Consider the following 12,374-nt stretch of genomic DNA (forward strand, 5'->3'; position numbering starts at 1 on the left):
AGGATCAGTCCAGGGCTGCCAGTTGGCTGTTTCCCAGGATGGTGACTGTCCTCCCACACTAAGTGAAGGTGGACAAGGGACTAACTGACATGAAGGAGGAACTTCCTTTTTCTAATTAGCGTTACACGGAGGCATAGAAGCCATTTTGTCAGCCAAATTGTTTCCTGGAGAGAGACAGTGTGGTCGGCCCCAGTGTCATTTTTGGCCTTAGTCCCGGAACCAGGGGCATGGTCCAGTGTGTAACAGGGCTGGGGATAGTCCCCACGGGAGTTCAAAGGCTCACCCTGAAGGCTGAACTTGGATTTTCAATCCTTGGTCCAGGGGAACCCCTTCTTGCACCTGGGGCAAGAGGTATGAGGCATGTTAGGGGCCACAGGGACTGTTGGGGTATTTTTTGCCTGATTGAGGCACTGCCTTTTAATGTGACCCTCTTTGCTGCACCGAAAACAAGATCTCCCCTTTCCCCTGAGGTCTGTTGGAGGACACAGACCAGGGCAGCCATATCCTCATGGCAGGCACTCTGTAAGGCCGACACCATGGCCCCGCCTGATGGGAGCTGGATCCCATGTCTTTGGTGGCTATAATCCATTTACTCATACAGTGATCTTTTAGCCCAGTGCAGGCCAACTTATGGTCACTCATCATGCCTTCCCAGACCAGCATTTTAATGAACTGGTCTCACAGGGGGCCAGGAGAAAAGTTTCTTTGTAGACTTTTTTCAACCCTCTCTATGAAGGTAGCCAAGTCTTCACTAGCTTTTTGTGTGATTCCTGTGATGGGCTACTCAGATGGACCTTCCTCCAGTTTCCTCCGTGTGGCCATTCCCAAAGCCTGCACCTGATCCCGATATGGACCAGGGATGGCAGCTTGCTGGAGGCCCATGGAAAACACATCAGTGGTGTCCAAGAGTATGCCGAAGGTGATTGGTACTGGGGGCTGAGTAGCCTGATTCTGTTCAACCTGAGTACAGCACTCATCCTGAAAGAAGGCACACCACTTTATGTACAGGGGGCCAGTAAGAATGGCTTTAGCAAGTATTTTCCAATCTTGGGTGGTACACTGATGATGAGCCAAACCCTGGAAGATCGTCTCCACCCAGAGGGAATTAGGTCCATCCTCTGACACAGCCTTTTTAAGGTCCTTTAAATCATGAGTGTCCTAGAGGTAAGAAGCAGTGGGGTGATTTCCACTGGGGTTGTTGACAGGGAGGAGGTTGGTTGTTTCTCCCCTGGGGGTGCCATCCCCATAGTAGGACAGAGGTGCAGAGGGGGTCTGAAAGGATTTGTCTGAAAAGGATTTGTAGGGGGATCTGGGGGTGTAAGATCCTTAGAGGGCCAAAGAGTGCTTCCAAAGGGATCTAGGGATGGAAAAAAGGGCTCAGGTAAGCATGAGGGATTTGGGTTGGACGAGGACTGCGCCATAATTTATGAAGGTATGCTCACCCACAGACCGATTGGTTCGTCAGCATTTTTCCATCGGAGAGACACCCCACATTGGGCACTAGTCTGTGGGCTCACCGGCAGGTAGGGCTATGGGCGAGCCGGTTCCACCAGTCTCTTCCTGGGGTTGAGGGGGATGGTGAGTGTCGATGACCCTGTCCCTCTCCTAGGCACTGGAGAAAAACCACACTGAGTCAGGAGACTTGTCGAAGAAGGACCTTCTTTTATTGTATCAAGCAGGCACTTATATAGCATCAAGGTAGGGGGTGGGAGTCTTAGGACGGGGTGAGGATTAAGGGCCAATATTTCACCACGTTAGTAGTAGCTGGGCAGGGGCAGTTTTAGGTCAGGCCTTGCTGAGTCACTCCTGTGTGGAAGTCATAGGCCAAAGACAGGTCACCAAACTCTAGCCAGGCTCAAGAAGTTCCACTGGGCCTAGCATCTGGGCTTCTTTAGGCCCAACATTTGTCTACCCATCAGATCATAAGACCCTGTTGCTAACAACACCACAATCTTTGGTTGCAAAACAGAGAAATAAAGCTTGAACTAGAAGCTTCTTCTCTGCTGATTAGCATTCATAGTGTTTGAAGGTACTATGCAGGCTGCTAAGGGAGAAAAGTAATCAATGCTCCTAACAAAGCTGTGGACACTGCATGCTGCAATACTGTCCTGCAAAGCAAGATGTGTCCATTGGTGATATTACTATTATGGTGGTAACCAACTGATTTCTGAATGGATTTGGGCCCATACCACTGGAAAAAAAAACTTATCCCTGGTACTGTAAACCTGAACAAAATCCATGTCTATGGAGGTGATAGGCCCTAGGGGTAAACCTGCTACTACTGTTTGCTAATTGTACATGTCAAAGTGCCTTAATAATATTCATATTTATATCCATAGATAATGCTTCTCTCAGCCTAGGTCAGAGAAGCTTCTTACTATAGACTCATAACTAGGATAATTGGTGAGAGTAAATTGACCATTCATAAATGGGACACATATATGAACTCTTATTAGGCTCAAGAGACATTACAGTAGTAAGGTATGGTGATGCCTCCAGAGGTATTTATTTTGCGGAGGATATGCTTAGATATGCGAGGCTTTCTGCCTTTCCATATTCACTTTGAGATCATTTTTTCTATTTCTGTGAAGAACAATGTTGGGATTTTAATTGGAGTTGCATTAAATCTGTATATTGCCTTTGGTAGGATTGCCATCATCACAATGTTAATTCTGCCTATCCAGAAGCATGGGAAGTCTTTCCAATTTCTCAAGTCCTCCTCACTTTCCCTTTTGAGTGTTTTGATGTTTTTGTTGTATAGATCTTTGACTTCCTTGGTTAACATTATTCCAAGGTATTTTTTGCTGTTGTTGCTACTGAAAATGGGACCATGTCCCTTATTTCTTTCTTTGTATCTTTGTCATTTGCATATAGAAAGGCTACTGAGTTATATGCATTGATTTTGTATCCTGCTACTTTCAATAGGAGTTAATCACCTTCAGGAGTTTTGGGATGGAGTCTCTCAGGTCTCTTACATATGCAATAATGTCATCAGTGAATAGAGCTAATTTAACTTCTTCCTTTCCAATTTGTATCCCTTTTATTTCTTTCTCCTGTCTTATTGCTTGACCTAGGACTTCTAGTACTATATTGAAGAGCAGAGGTGAGAGTGGATAACCCTGTCTTGTTCCTGATCTCAATGGGAATTCCTTCAGTCTCTCTCCATTAAGCATTATTTGTGCCTTAGGAGCTTTGTATATTGCCTTTATTATGTTAAGATGTTGGGCCTTGGGCGGGATGCCTAGTGGAACTTCCTGAGCCTAGCTAAAGTTTGCAACCTGTCTCTGGCCAGCTATGACTCAGCAGGACCCCTAATGGCCTCAGGCTGCTACTTCCACGTAGGCAGTTGGAGTTCTCTTGCACACACTTAGAACCAATCATCTCAAAAATTCGCGGTATGCTGTTGGCCTTTAAATCTCACCCCATCCTAAAATCCCCACCCTTGTTCTCAAAGCTATATAAGCACCTGCCTGTTACAATAAAGTGAGTTCCTGCTTCAACAAGACTCCTGGATTGGTGGTTTGTTCCTGGCCATTGACACCCACTCTCCTCCTCAACCCCTTGGGAGAAACCAGCAGGCCTGCTCCTTCCTCAGTACTACCTGCCAGGAAAGCCCAGCAGTCTGGCGTCCAACATGGGGCTACGGGAACCAGCCAGACTGGTGCCCCGTGTGAGGCATTCTCATTGAGCAGGTCAATCAGGGTGTGCACATGAGTGTACCCTCATAAGTTATGAGGCAGTCTTCATATTTAATGTGCTAAGTTTTGCTTCTATAACCTGTACTTGCTTGTCAACATCTCTTCATTCCCTTTCTCTTTCCTTTCACTTTTGGTTCACTGGCAAGCTGCATTTGTAGCTTTTGTATTTCTGAACAGGTCATACATCCCTAGTGGACACACAGTGTGGACAGACCTGTAGGAGACTCAAGGCATATTGCCCACTCATTTGAGTGAGGGCTCTGTCCCAGAAGACAAAGCAAATATGCTGGGGAGACCTGCTCCCATCTGCACCATGTTTGGTATCATTGAGCTGTCCCCTAAGGACACAAACTCCTCTGGCTGTCATGGATCTAAATCTGAAATTAATTCTACATCATATTTACCTATCTTTTGGGTCCTTGTGTTTGTGTTGTACTTGTGTGTCAGTGGGTTGCTATTGCCCTAATTTTACGGACATTCCTCTCTCAACTTTATAATATGGGACAGTCTAAATCCAATCCTGCCTTAGAATCTCTCAGGACACTCCTGAAGAGTAGAAGGCTTGATTTGACTGATAATCAGGCTCGACAGACCTGGGATTGCTTTCTTAAAGTGGTGCCATGGCTGCCAGAAGGAAATCTTTTTCATTGGGACACTTGGAACATGGTGGAGGCCCTTGTTCATCAGGCACATGTGGAGAAGAGTCAGATACCCCCCTCTGGGGTCCTCCCTACGATCTCATCCCTTAAGGGCTGCTTCCCTCCAAGACCAACCAAACAAAAACAAAAGACAGAGGAAAAAGGAAAAGATAGTATCCAGCCTGATCCAGCTACTCCTCCTGGAGATGCAGCATTAAAAAACCCAGAAAAGTGTGGATCCTTATACCCCTCACTCAATACCTTTGGGAGTACTCCTTGGCTTTCCATGGGACCTCCCTAACCTTCTCCATCGACTAATCCTTTCTGGACCCCTTTGACCCCCCTTCATATTTGACCACCAAGCCACCAGAAAATGAAACTACTTTTCTATTTCCTATCAACCTAAATCCTGGGGGTAATCTCCCTGCTGCCTGGTATCCATGGGAAGCTCAGGACCTTAAGGAGCTTAAAAAGGTGGTCTCGGAGGATGGACCTAACTCTCCTTGGGGTGAGACCCTGTTACAGGGACTTGCCCAACAACCTTGTATGACTCAAGATTGGAAAAATATAGTTAAGGCCATCTTGTCGGGTCCCCTATTCATTAAGTGGTGTGCCTTTTTTCAAGATGAGTGCCATATACAGGCAGAGCGAAACTAAAGTCAACAGCCCCCTGTGCCCATAACTTTTGGGATGCTCTCTGGTTCTGTAATCAATACGCTACAGGCACTCAACAGGTGGCTATACCTGATCCGTATAGGGACCATGTCAGGGCACTGGGCTTGTTGGCATGGAAAAAGCTTGATGAGGGACCCTCTGAACCCCCCTTTATGGGTATTACTCAGAAACCATCTGAGGACTTGGCTACATTTATAAATAGGGTGGAAAAATGTCTCCAGAAAAAATTTCCCCCACAGCCATTACGGATTCAGTTTACTAGAATGTTAGTTTGTGAAGGGATGACAGCTGATTATTGCCTCACCTGTGCAGGTATCAAGGACAATTCCATGAGTAGATGGATTGTAGCCACCAAGAACACTGGCACTATCTTCTATCAGGCTAGAGCCATGGCTGCTGCCCTTCATAGACAAAGAGATTTGGTTACTATGATCTGTGCATTACAGTTAAATCCTAAAAAACTAACATGTTTCAGGTGCAGGGGCGAGGGCCATTTTAAAAATGAGTGCCCCAATAAGACAAAGCCCCCCCCCCGGGGTGGACAACCAATGCCCCTCGCACCTGCTGTCCTAAATGCAAGAAGGGGTTTCATTGGGCTAGGGAGTGTCAGTGGAAGTTTGACATACAGGGAAAACCTTTAAATTCCTCCCCGTTAAATAAGGAGAAAGAGACCATCAAAGCTCATTGGGCCATCCCTCTGGTCCTCAGCCTTATACCCAAAATTATTTTAAATATTGGCAATAAAAGATTCAAACCTCTCATTGACAGTGGAGCGGACTGAATGTTCCTGAGAAAGGAGGAAGTGCCCCCCTCCTGGCAGCTTGTGCCTGGCCCTCCCCTACTGGAAGTTGGCAGACAGTCCACCTCCTGGGAGACTGCCATGTAGCTCCCTTGGACTGACCCTGGTGGGGGCAGGGGAGAAGTCCGCCCTCTCGTGGTGACTGGGCTCACTGTTAACTTACTAGGGCAAGACATCCTTGGAGATGCTGAGGCCTTCATCACTACTGACCATAAGGCCTTTTATAATGATTTTTTAGATGAAGAATAATATCAACAACAGTTTGAGGAAGGGAGAGAATGTCATCACAATTATAGAGATGACTCTCACTTTGAGCAACTCAGACAAAAGTACTCCAATGAACATCCCCAATTCTAAAGGCCACTGCCCAGCCCCCACCCCCGTTTAAAATCCAGTGGAGACCAGGGGATCCTATATGGGTTTAGCAGTAGCCTGTCCCTTCTTCTAAGTTATACCAACTCCACATATTTATTGATCAACAGTTGGAGGCTGGACATATCTGTCCCTCCACTAGTCTCGGGAACTCTCCTGTCTTTGTCATAAAGGGCTAATGGGTCCTGGAGATTTTTACATGATTTAAGGAGGATAATGAATGCATGATCCCTTCAGAAACCCCCCAGAGGAGACTACCATGGATCCCAGCTATTCCCAGTGTATACCATCTTATTATCATTGACATTAAAGATTGCTTCTTTTCTATCCCTCTCAATCCAGGAGACATGGAAAAATTTACATTCTCTATACCTGCTGTTATTTTTTGTGGCCCAGATGGGAGATTTGAGTGGACCATCTTACCACAGGGCATGGCTAATAGCCCACCCATTTGTCAATATTACCTGTCATCCATTTTCTCATCTCTTATCAATCTCCCCAATACTCCGTTTTATATTTACATGGACGATATTATTCTCAGGTACCTAGATTCCTCCACACTTCAGGACCTTACCCACCAATGTCTAACTATCCTTCATACTCACAGCTTTAAAGTAGCTCCTGAGAAAGTTCAAACTGTGCCTCTCTTTAAGATCTTGGGCTTGATCCTTACCTTAGATACAGTTTCACCTGTTAAATGACAACTTTATATTCAGGATTCTTACACCTTGCCTCAACTCCAGAAAATCTTGGGAGAAATTAACTGGATGAGGGCCTGGATAACTATAACCACCGAGGAATTATCCCCCTTATTTGACCTCCTAAGGGGCCTTGATATTTCATCCCAAGTAACCCTAACATCTGGGCAGAGACAAATCCTCCATAGAATCCAGGAGGCCATAGATAACTCCAATCTCAAATGATTTGAACCTGATCTCTCTCTTTCCCTCTAACTTTTCCCTGGGGAGACCCTGATAACTGCCCTGCTGGCTCAAATGGGCGAGCCTATTCAGTGGATTCACCTCTCAATAGGTGGGGCCCCTAGGGTCTATTCTTTAAGTAACTAAGTAGTTGATTGTATCATTAAAGGAAGGGAAACTGCCATTAGACTCTTTGGTATTGAGCCCCACTCCATCATTACCCCATATAAGATAACTGATTTCACTTGGCTCCAAAGAAATAATGTAAGAGTCGCTATGGCACTTGAAGGGTATCTGGGCACCATAACCTGCCATTATGGCCCTCATAAGTGGATGAGCTCTTTCTCTAGGTTGGAGTGGAGACCCCTAGGCTTTTCCTACCCAAACCAACCCTGTCTTCCTCATTGCCTTTACAGATGGGGAACACCTGGTAGCTTCCCTGGTTGTGTATCCCCCCCTTTAACTTGGGGGTCAACCCTGAGCCCATCAAGTCTATCTCTCAGGAAATAGAGGGATCAGCACAGTACAAAGAGCTTTTTGCAGTTGTTCTGGCCCTGGAAACCATTCAAGAGCCATTCAACTTATTTTCTGACAGCCTCTATGTGGTAAATCTATTGCCCAATCTCATTGAAGCTCACATTAGACTTGATTCCAACCCTATATCCCCCTTAATGATTGAGGCTCACACCCTACTCAGAGAGACCACCCTATCTTCATACAACACCTTCAAGGCCATCAAAAGTTACCAGGTTTCCTGTCTGAAGGAAACAGCTTGACTGATCAGTTGGCCTCTGCGGCTTACTGTCACACTGCCTCAGAGGCAATCCAATTTCATTCACTAACCCACACTAACTGCAGAGGCCTTGAACAAAGATTCCCCCAAATACCAAATAAAGATCTTAAGGGCTGGAGAGATTGCTTAGTGGTTAAGCACTTGCCTGTGAAGCCTAAGGACCCTGGTTTAAGACTCTATTCCCCAGGCTCCATGTTAGCCAGATGCACAAGGGGGTGCATGCATCTGGAGTTTATTTGCAGTGGGTGGAGGCCCTGGCATGCCCATTCTCTCTCTCTCTCTCTCTCTCTCTCTCTCTCTCTCTCTCTCTCTCTCTCTCTCTGTCTGCCTCTATCTCCCTCTGTCTATAGTTCTCAAATATATAAACAAAAATAAACAAAATTTTAAAAATCTTAAAAAGTTTACTAGGACATGCAAGTCTTGCGCACCCTTCCTCCAGGTCCCCTCCCCAAACTTCTGGGAGTAACCCTCGGGGCCTTCTCCCCAACCATATTTGGCAAATAGATGTCACTCATTGTTCCCCCTTTGGAAAACTTAAATATATTTTCTTATCAGTTGATACTTTCTCCCATTCCTGTTGGGAATCTTCACATGCTGGGGAGAAATATAAACATGCCATTAGTTATATGCTTCAATGTTTTGCCACTCTTGGACTACCTGACAGAGTTAAGACAGATAATGGCCCCTGCCTACTAAGCAAGGCCTTTGTAGATTTTCTCCAGACCTGGAAAATCTCACATTCCACAGGCATACCATACAACCCCCAGGGCCAAGCTTTCATTGAAAGATATAATCAGACTCTCAAGTCTCAATTACAAAAACAAAAGGGGAATCCTTACCCCTATACGACCAACTAAAAAAGGCATTATGTACCCTAAATATTTTAAATTTTTCTAAAGAAGATAAACAAATATCCCATTTTCAAAAGCACTGGTCCTCATCCGTTACCAACAGTTCTATCTGGGTAAGATGGAGAGACCCATTGACTGCGGCCCAAAGAGGACCAGACCCACTCCTCACAGCAGGGAGAGGGTTTGGATGTGTCTTCCCTCAAGATGAAAAAAGACCCATTTGGGTAACAGAGAGAGACCTAAAATATTTGTCCCGGCAAGGGGACACTGACAATCACTTTTCCAGGGAGTGTCCCACCTCTGAGGACTGTTCCTAAAATGGTCTTCGCCCTGCTAAACCAAACAACTCCCTGCCTTGCAGAGGATTGCTGGCTTTGCCTCTGATCTGGGCCTCCCTGGCTGCTTGCAGTAATCACCAATGACACAACTACAGTTGCCCATATGACCCTAAAAAATTGCTCAGCCACCTTCCCCATCCCTGTCCAGCTTTTCCCAATGTCTCCTTCTAGAACTTGCATTTGGGCCCCACCTTCCTCTAATAATTCCAGTATAGATGTAGGATACATTCATCCTTCCTTCTGTACTTTTAACACAACTGAACCCAGTGCTCAACACTTCCTGCCTTCTGGAATGGTTTATGTTTGTGGAGGTGAGATGGCCTATGACTTTCTGCCCACCAATTGGATGGGCCTTTGTGCCCCAGCCAGCTTAGTCCGGGATGTAGATATCATTCCTGGAAATGAGCCCCTCCCTATGCCCTCTTTTGATAATATTAGAGGGAAACATAAGAGAGCTGTACAAATGATACCTTTACTCATTGGGTTGGGAATAACTATGGGCATAGCCACTGGGACAGCCAGGATGGGTATGGCAGACCATCTCTACAAAAAACTCTCTCTCTATCTTCAGTTGATCAGTGACATAAAGCCATGTCCAGTACTATCCTTGATCTCCAACAATGGCTAGATTCCCTGGCTGAGGTAGTCCTACAATACAGGAAAGGACTAGGCCTATTAACAGCTGAAAAGGGAGGCATATGCTTGTTTTTACAGGAAAAATGCTGTTTCTACTCCAATAGATTGGAAATCATTCAAGACAAGATCAAAAGACTTCAAGAGGACCTGAAGAACAGACAGCAGGACCTCCAAGACAACTCACTGTGGATGGGCCTGCATGGCTTCTTAACCTACCTCCTCCCTCTATTTGGACTTCTTCTTCTCCTTTCCCTTATCCTCACTGTCAGGCCTTGTGTGTTTAACAAAATTACACATTCATTCACCAGCAGCTAGAGGCAATAAAACTCCATCAGGTTCAGATACATTACCACAGGCTGGCAACTTAGGAATTAAGTTCCTCAGATGACCCACTGCCACCTCCTCTGCCCTCCATGTGACCAATGATGGGTAAGATCTCAGACTGACTGAGAAAACCTAAGACAGGCCATGGAGTGGGTTCTCAGCAAGCTAAACACATGGTACACAGTGACGGGTAAGATCCCCAGAAGGGAACAACCTAAGACAGGGGCCATGGTAACTAATGCTCTTACAAAAACAATAGGGGGAGATGTTGGGCCTTGAGAGGCCCAGACATGAGTCCTAGTGGAACTTCCTGAGCCTAGCTAAAGTTTGGTGACCAGCTATGACTCAGCAGGAGGCCTAATGGCCTCAGGCCTGCTACTTCTGCATAGGAAGTGGGAGTTCTCTTGCACATACTTACAACCAATCATCTCAAAAGTTGTGGTATGCTATTGGCCCTTACATCTCACCCCATCCTAAAATCCCCACCCTCATTCTCAAAGCTATATAAGCACCTGCCTGTTACAATAAAGTGAGTTCCTGCTTTGACAAGGCTCCCAGATCAGGGGTTTGTTCCTGGCTGTCCACACCCACCCTCCTCCTCAACCCCTTGGGAGGAACCAGCAGGCCTGGTCCTTCCTCAGCACTACCTTGCAGGGGAGCCTGGCATTAAGATATGAACCAAGGGCTGGAGAGATGGTTTAGCAGTTAAGCGCTTGCCTGTGAAGGCTAAGGACTCTGGTTCGAGGCTCGGTTCCCCAGGTCCCACGTTAGCCAGATGCACAAGGGGGCGCATGCATCTGGAGTTCGTTTGCAGAGGCTGGAAGCCCTGGCGTGCCCATTCTCTCTCTCTCCCTCTATCTGTCTTTCTCTCTGTGTCTGTTGCTCTCAAATAAATAAATTAATTAAAAAAAATTAAAAAAAAAAGATATGAACCAACCATGCCAATTCTCTCTGATCTTTTGATCATGAGGTGATGTTATATTTTGTCAAAGGCATTTTATGCATCTTTCAAAATAATCATGTGGGTTTTGTGCTTAACCTTGGTTATGTGGTGTATTGCTTAACAGATTTCCATATGTAGAACCACCCCTGTGTTCCTGGGATGAATCCCACTTGGTCAAGGTGGATGATGCTTTTGATGTGTTGTTGGATTCAGTTTGCAAGGATTTTGTTCAGGATCTTTGCATCTAAGTTCATCAGGGAAATAGGCCTGTAGTTTTCTTTTCCTGTGGCATCTCTGCCTGGTTTTGGAATTAGGGTGATGCAAGCTTCATAGAAGAAATTGGGTAGCTTTCGCTGTTCTCCAATTGTGTGTCACAGTTTGAGGAAGATTGGTTTGAGTTCTTCCATGAAGGTTTGATAGAATTCAGCTGAGAAACCATCTAGTCCTGGACTCTTCTTTTTGGGGAGGTTTTGTATTACTTTTCCAATCTCAATAAGTGTGATGGGTTTGTTTAGAAGATTAATCTGCTCTGAGTTTAGCTTTGATAGATGGTATGTATCCAGGAATTTACCCATCTCCTCCACATTATCCAGTTTTGTGGAGTAGAGATTTTTGAAATAAGTCCTGATGATTCTCCCAATTTCACTTATGTCTGTTGTGATCTCTCCTTTTTCACTTTAAATTTTGGTAATTTGAAGTGTATCTTTCTTTGCTTCATCAAATTGGTCAGGGGTTTTTCAATCTTCTTTATTTTTTTAAAGAACCAGTTCTTTGTTTTGTCATTTTTCTTAATTATTTTCTTAGTTTCCAATTCATTAATTTCTGCTCTGATCTTTATTATTTCTTTCCTTCTGGAGCTTTTGGGTTGTATTTTTCTTGCTTTTCCAGGGCTTTTAGGTGGATGGATAGATTATTGATTTGGGAGTTCTCTGGCTTTGTTGTGAAGACATTTAGTGCTATGAATTTTCCCCTGAGGACTGCCTTCATTGTGTCCCATAAGTTTAATATGATGTGTTCTCATCATCATTCATTTCTAGAAATTTTGCAATTTCATTTGTTTATTTCATCCACTATCCATATATTGTTTAAAGTGTGCTGTTCAGTTTCCAGGTGCCAATGGGATTCATGGTGAGTCTTTTGTTTTTATTTTCTAGCAATATAGAATTGTGATGTGATATCATGGAGGGAATTATGTCAATATCCTTAAATATATGGAGGCAGGCTTTGTGACCCATAATATGATCTATTTTAGAGAATGTTCCATAGGCTTCTGAGAAGAATGTGTAGTCTGATTTGGGATAGAATGTTCTGTAGATGTCCATTAGGTCTAAGTGATCTATTGTTTTGTTGAGCTCTCTTCCCTCTTGAGTTTCTGTTTGGATGATCT

Source organism: Jaculus jaculus, chromosome 1 (assembly GCF_020740685.1).
Source record: "Jaculus jaculus isolate mJacJac1 chromosome 1, mJacJac1.mat.Y.cur, whole genome shotgun sequence".
Lineage (NCBI taxonomy): Eukaryota > Metazoa > Chordata > Mammalia > Rodentia > Dipodidae > Jaculus > Jaculus jaculus.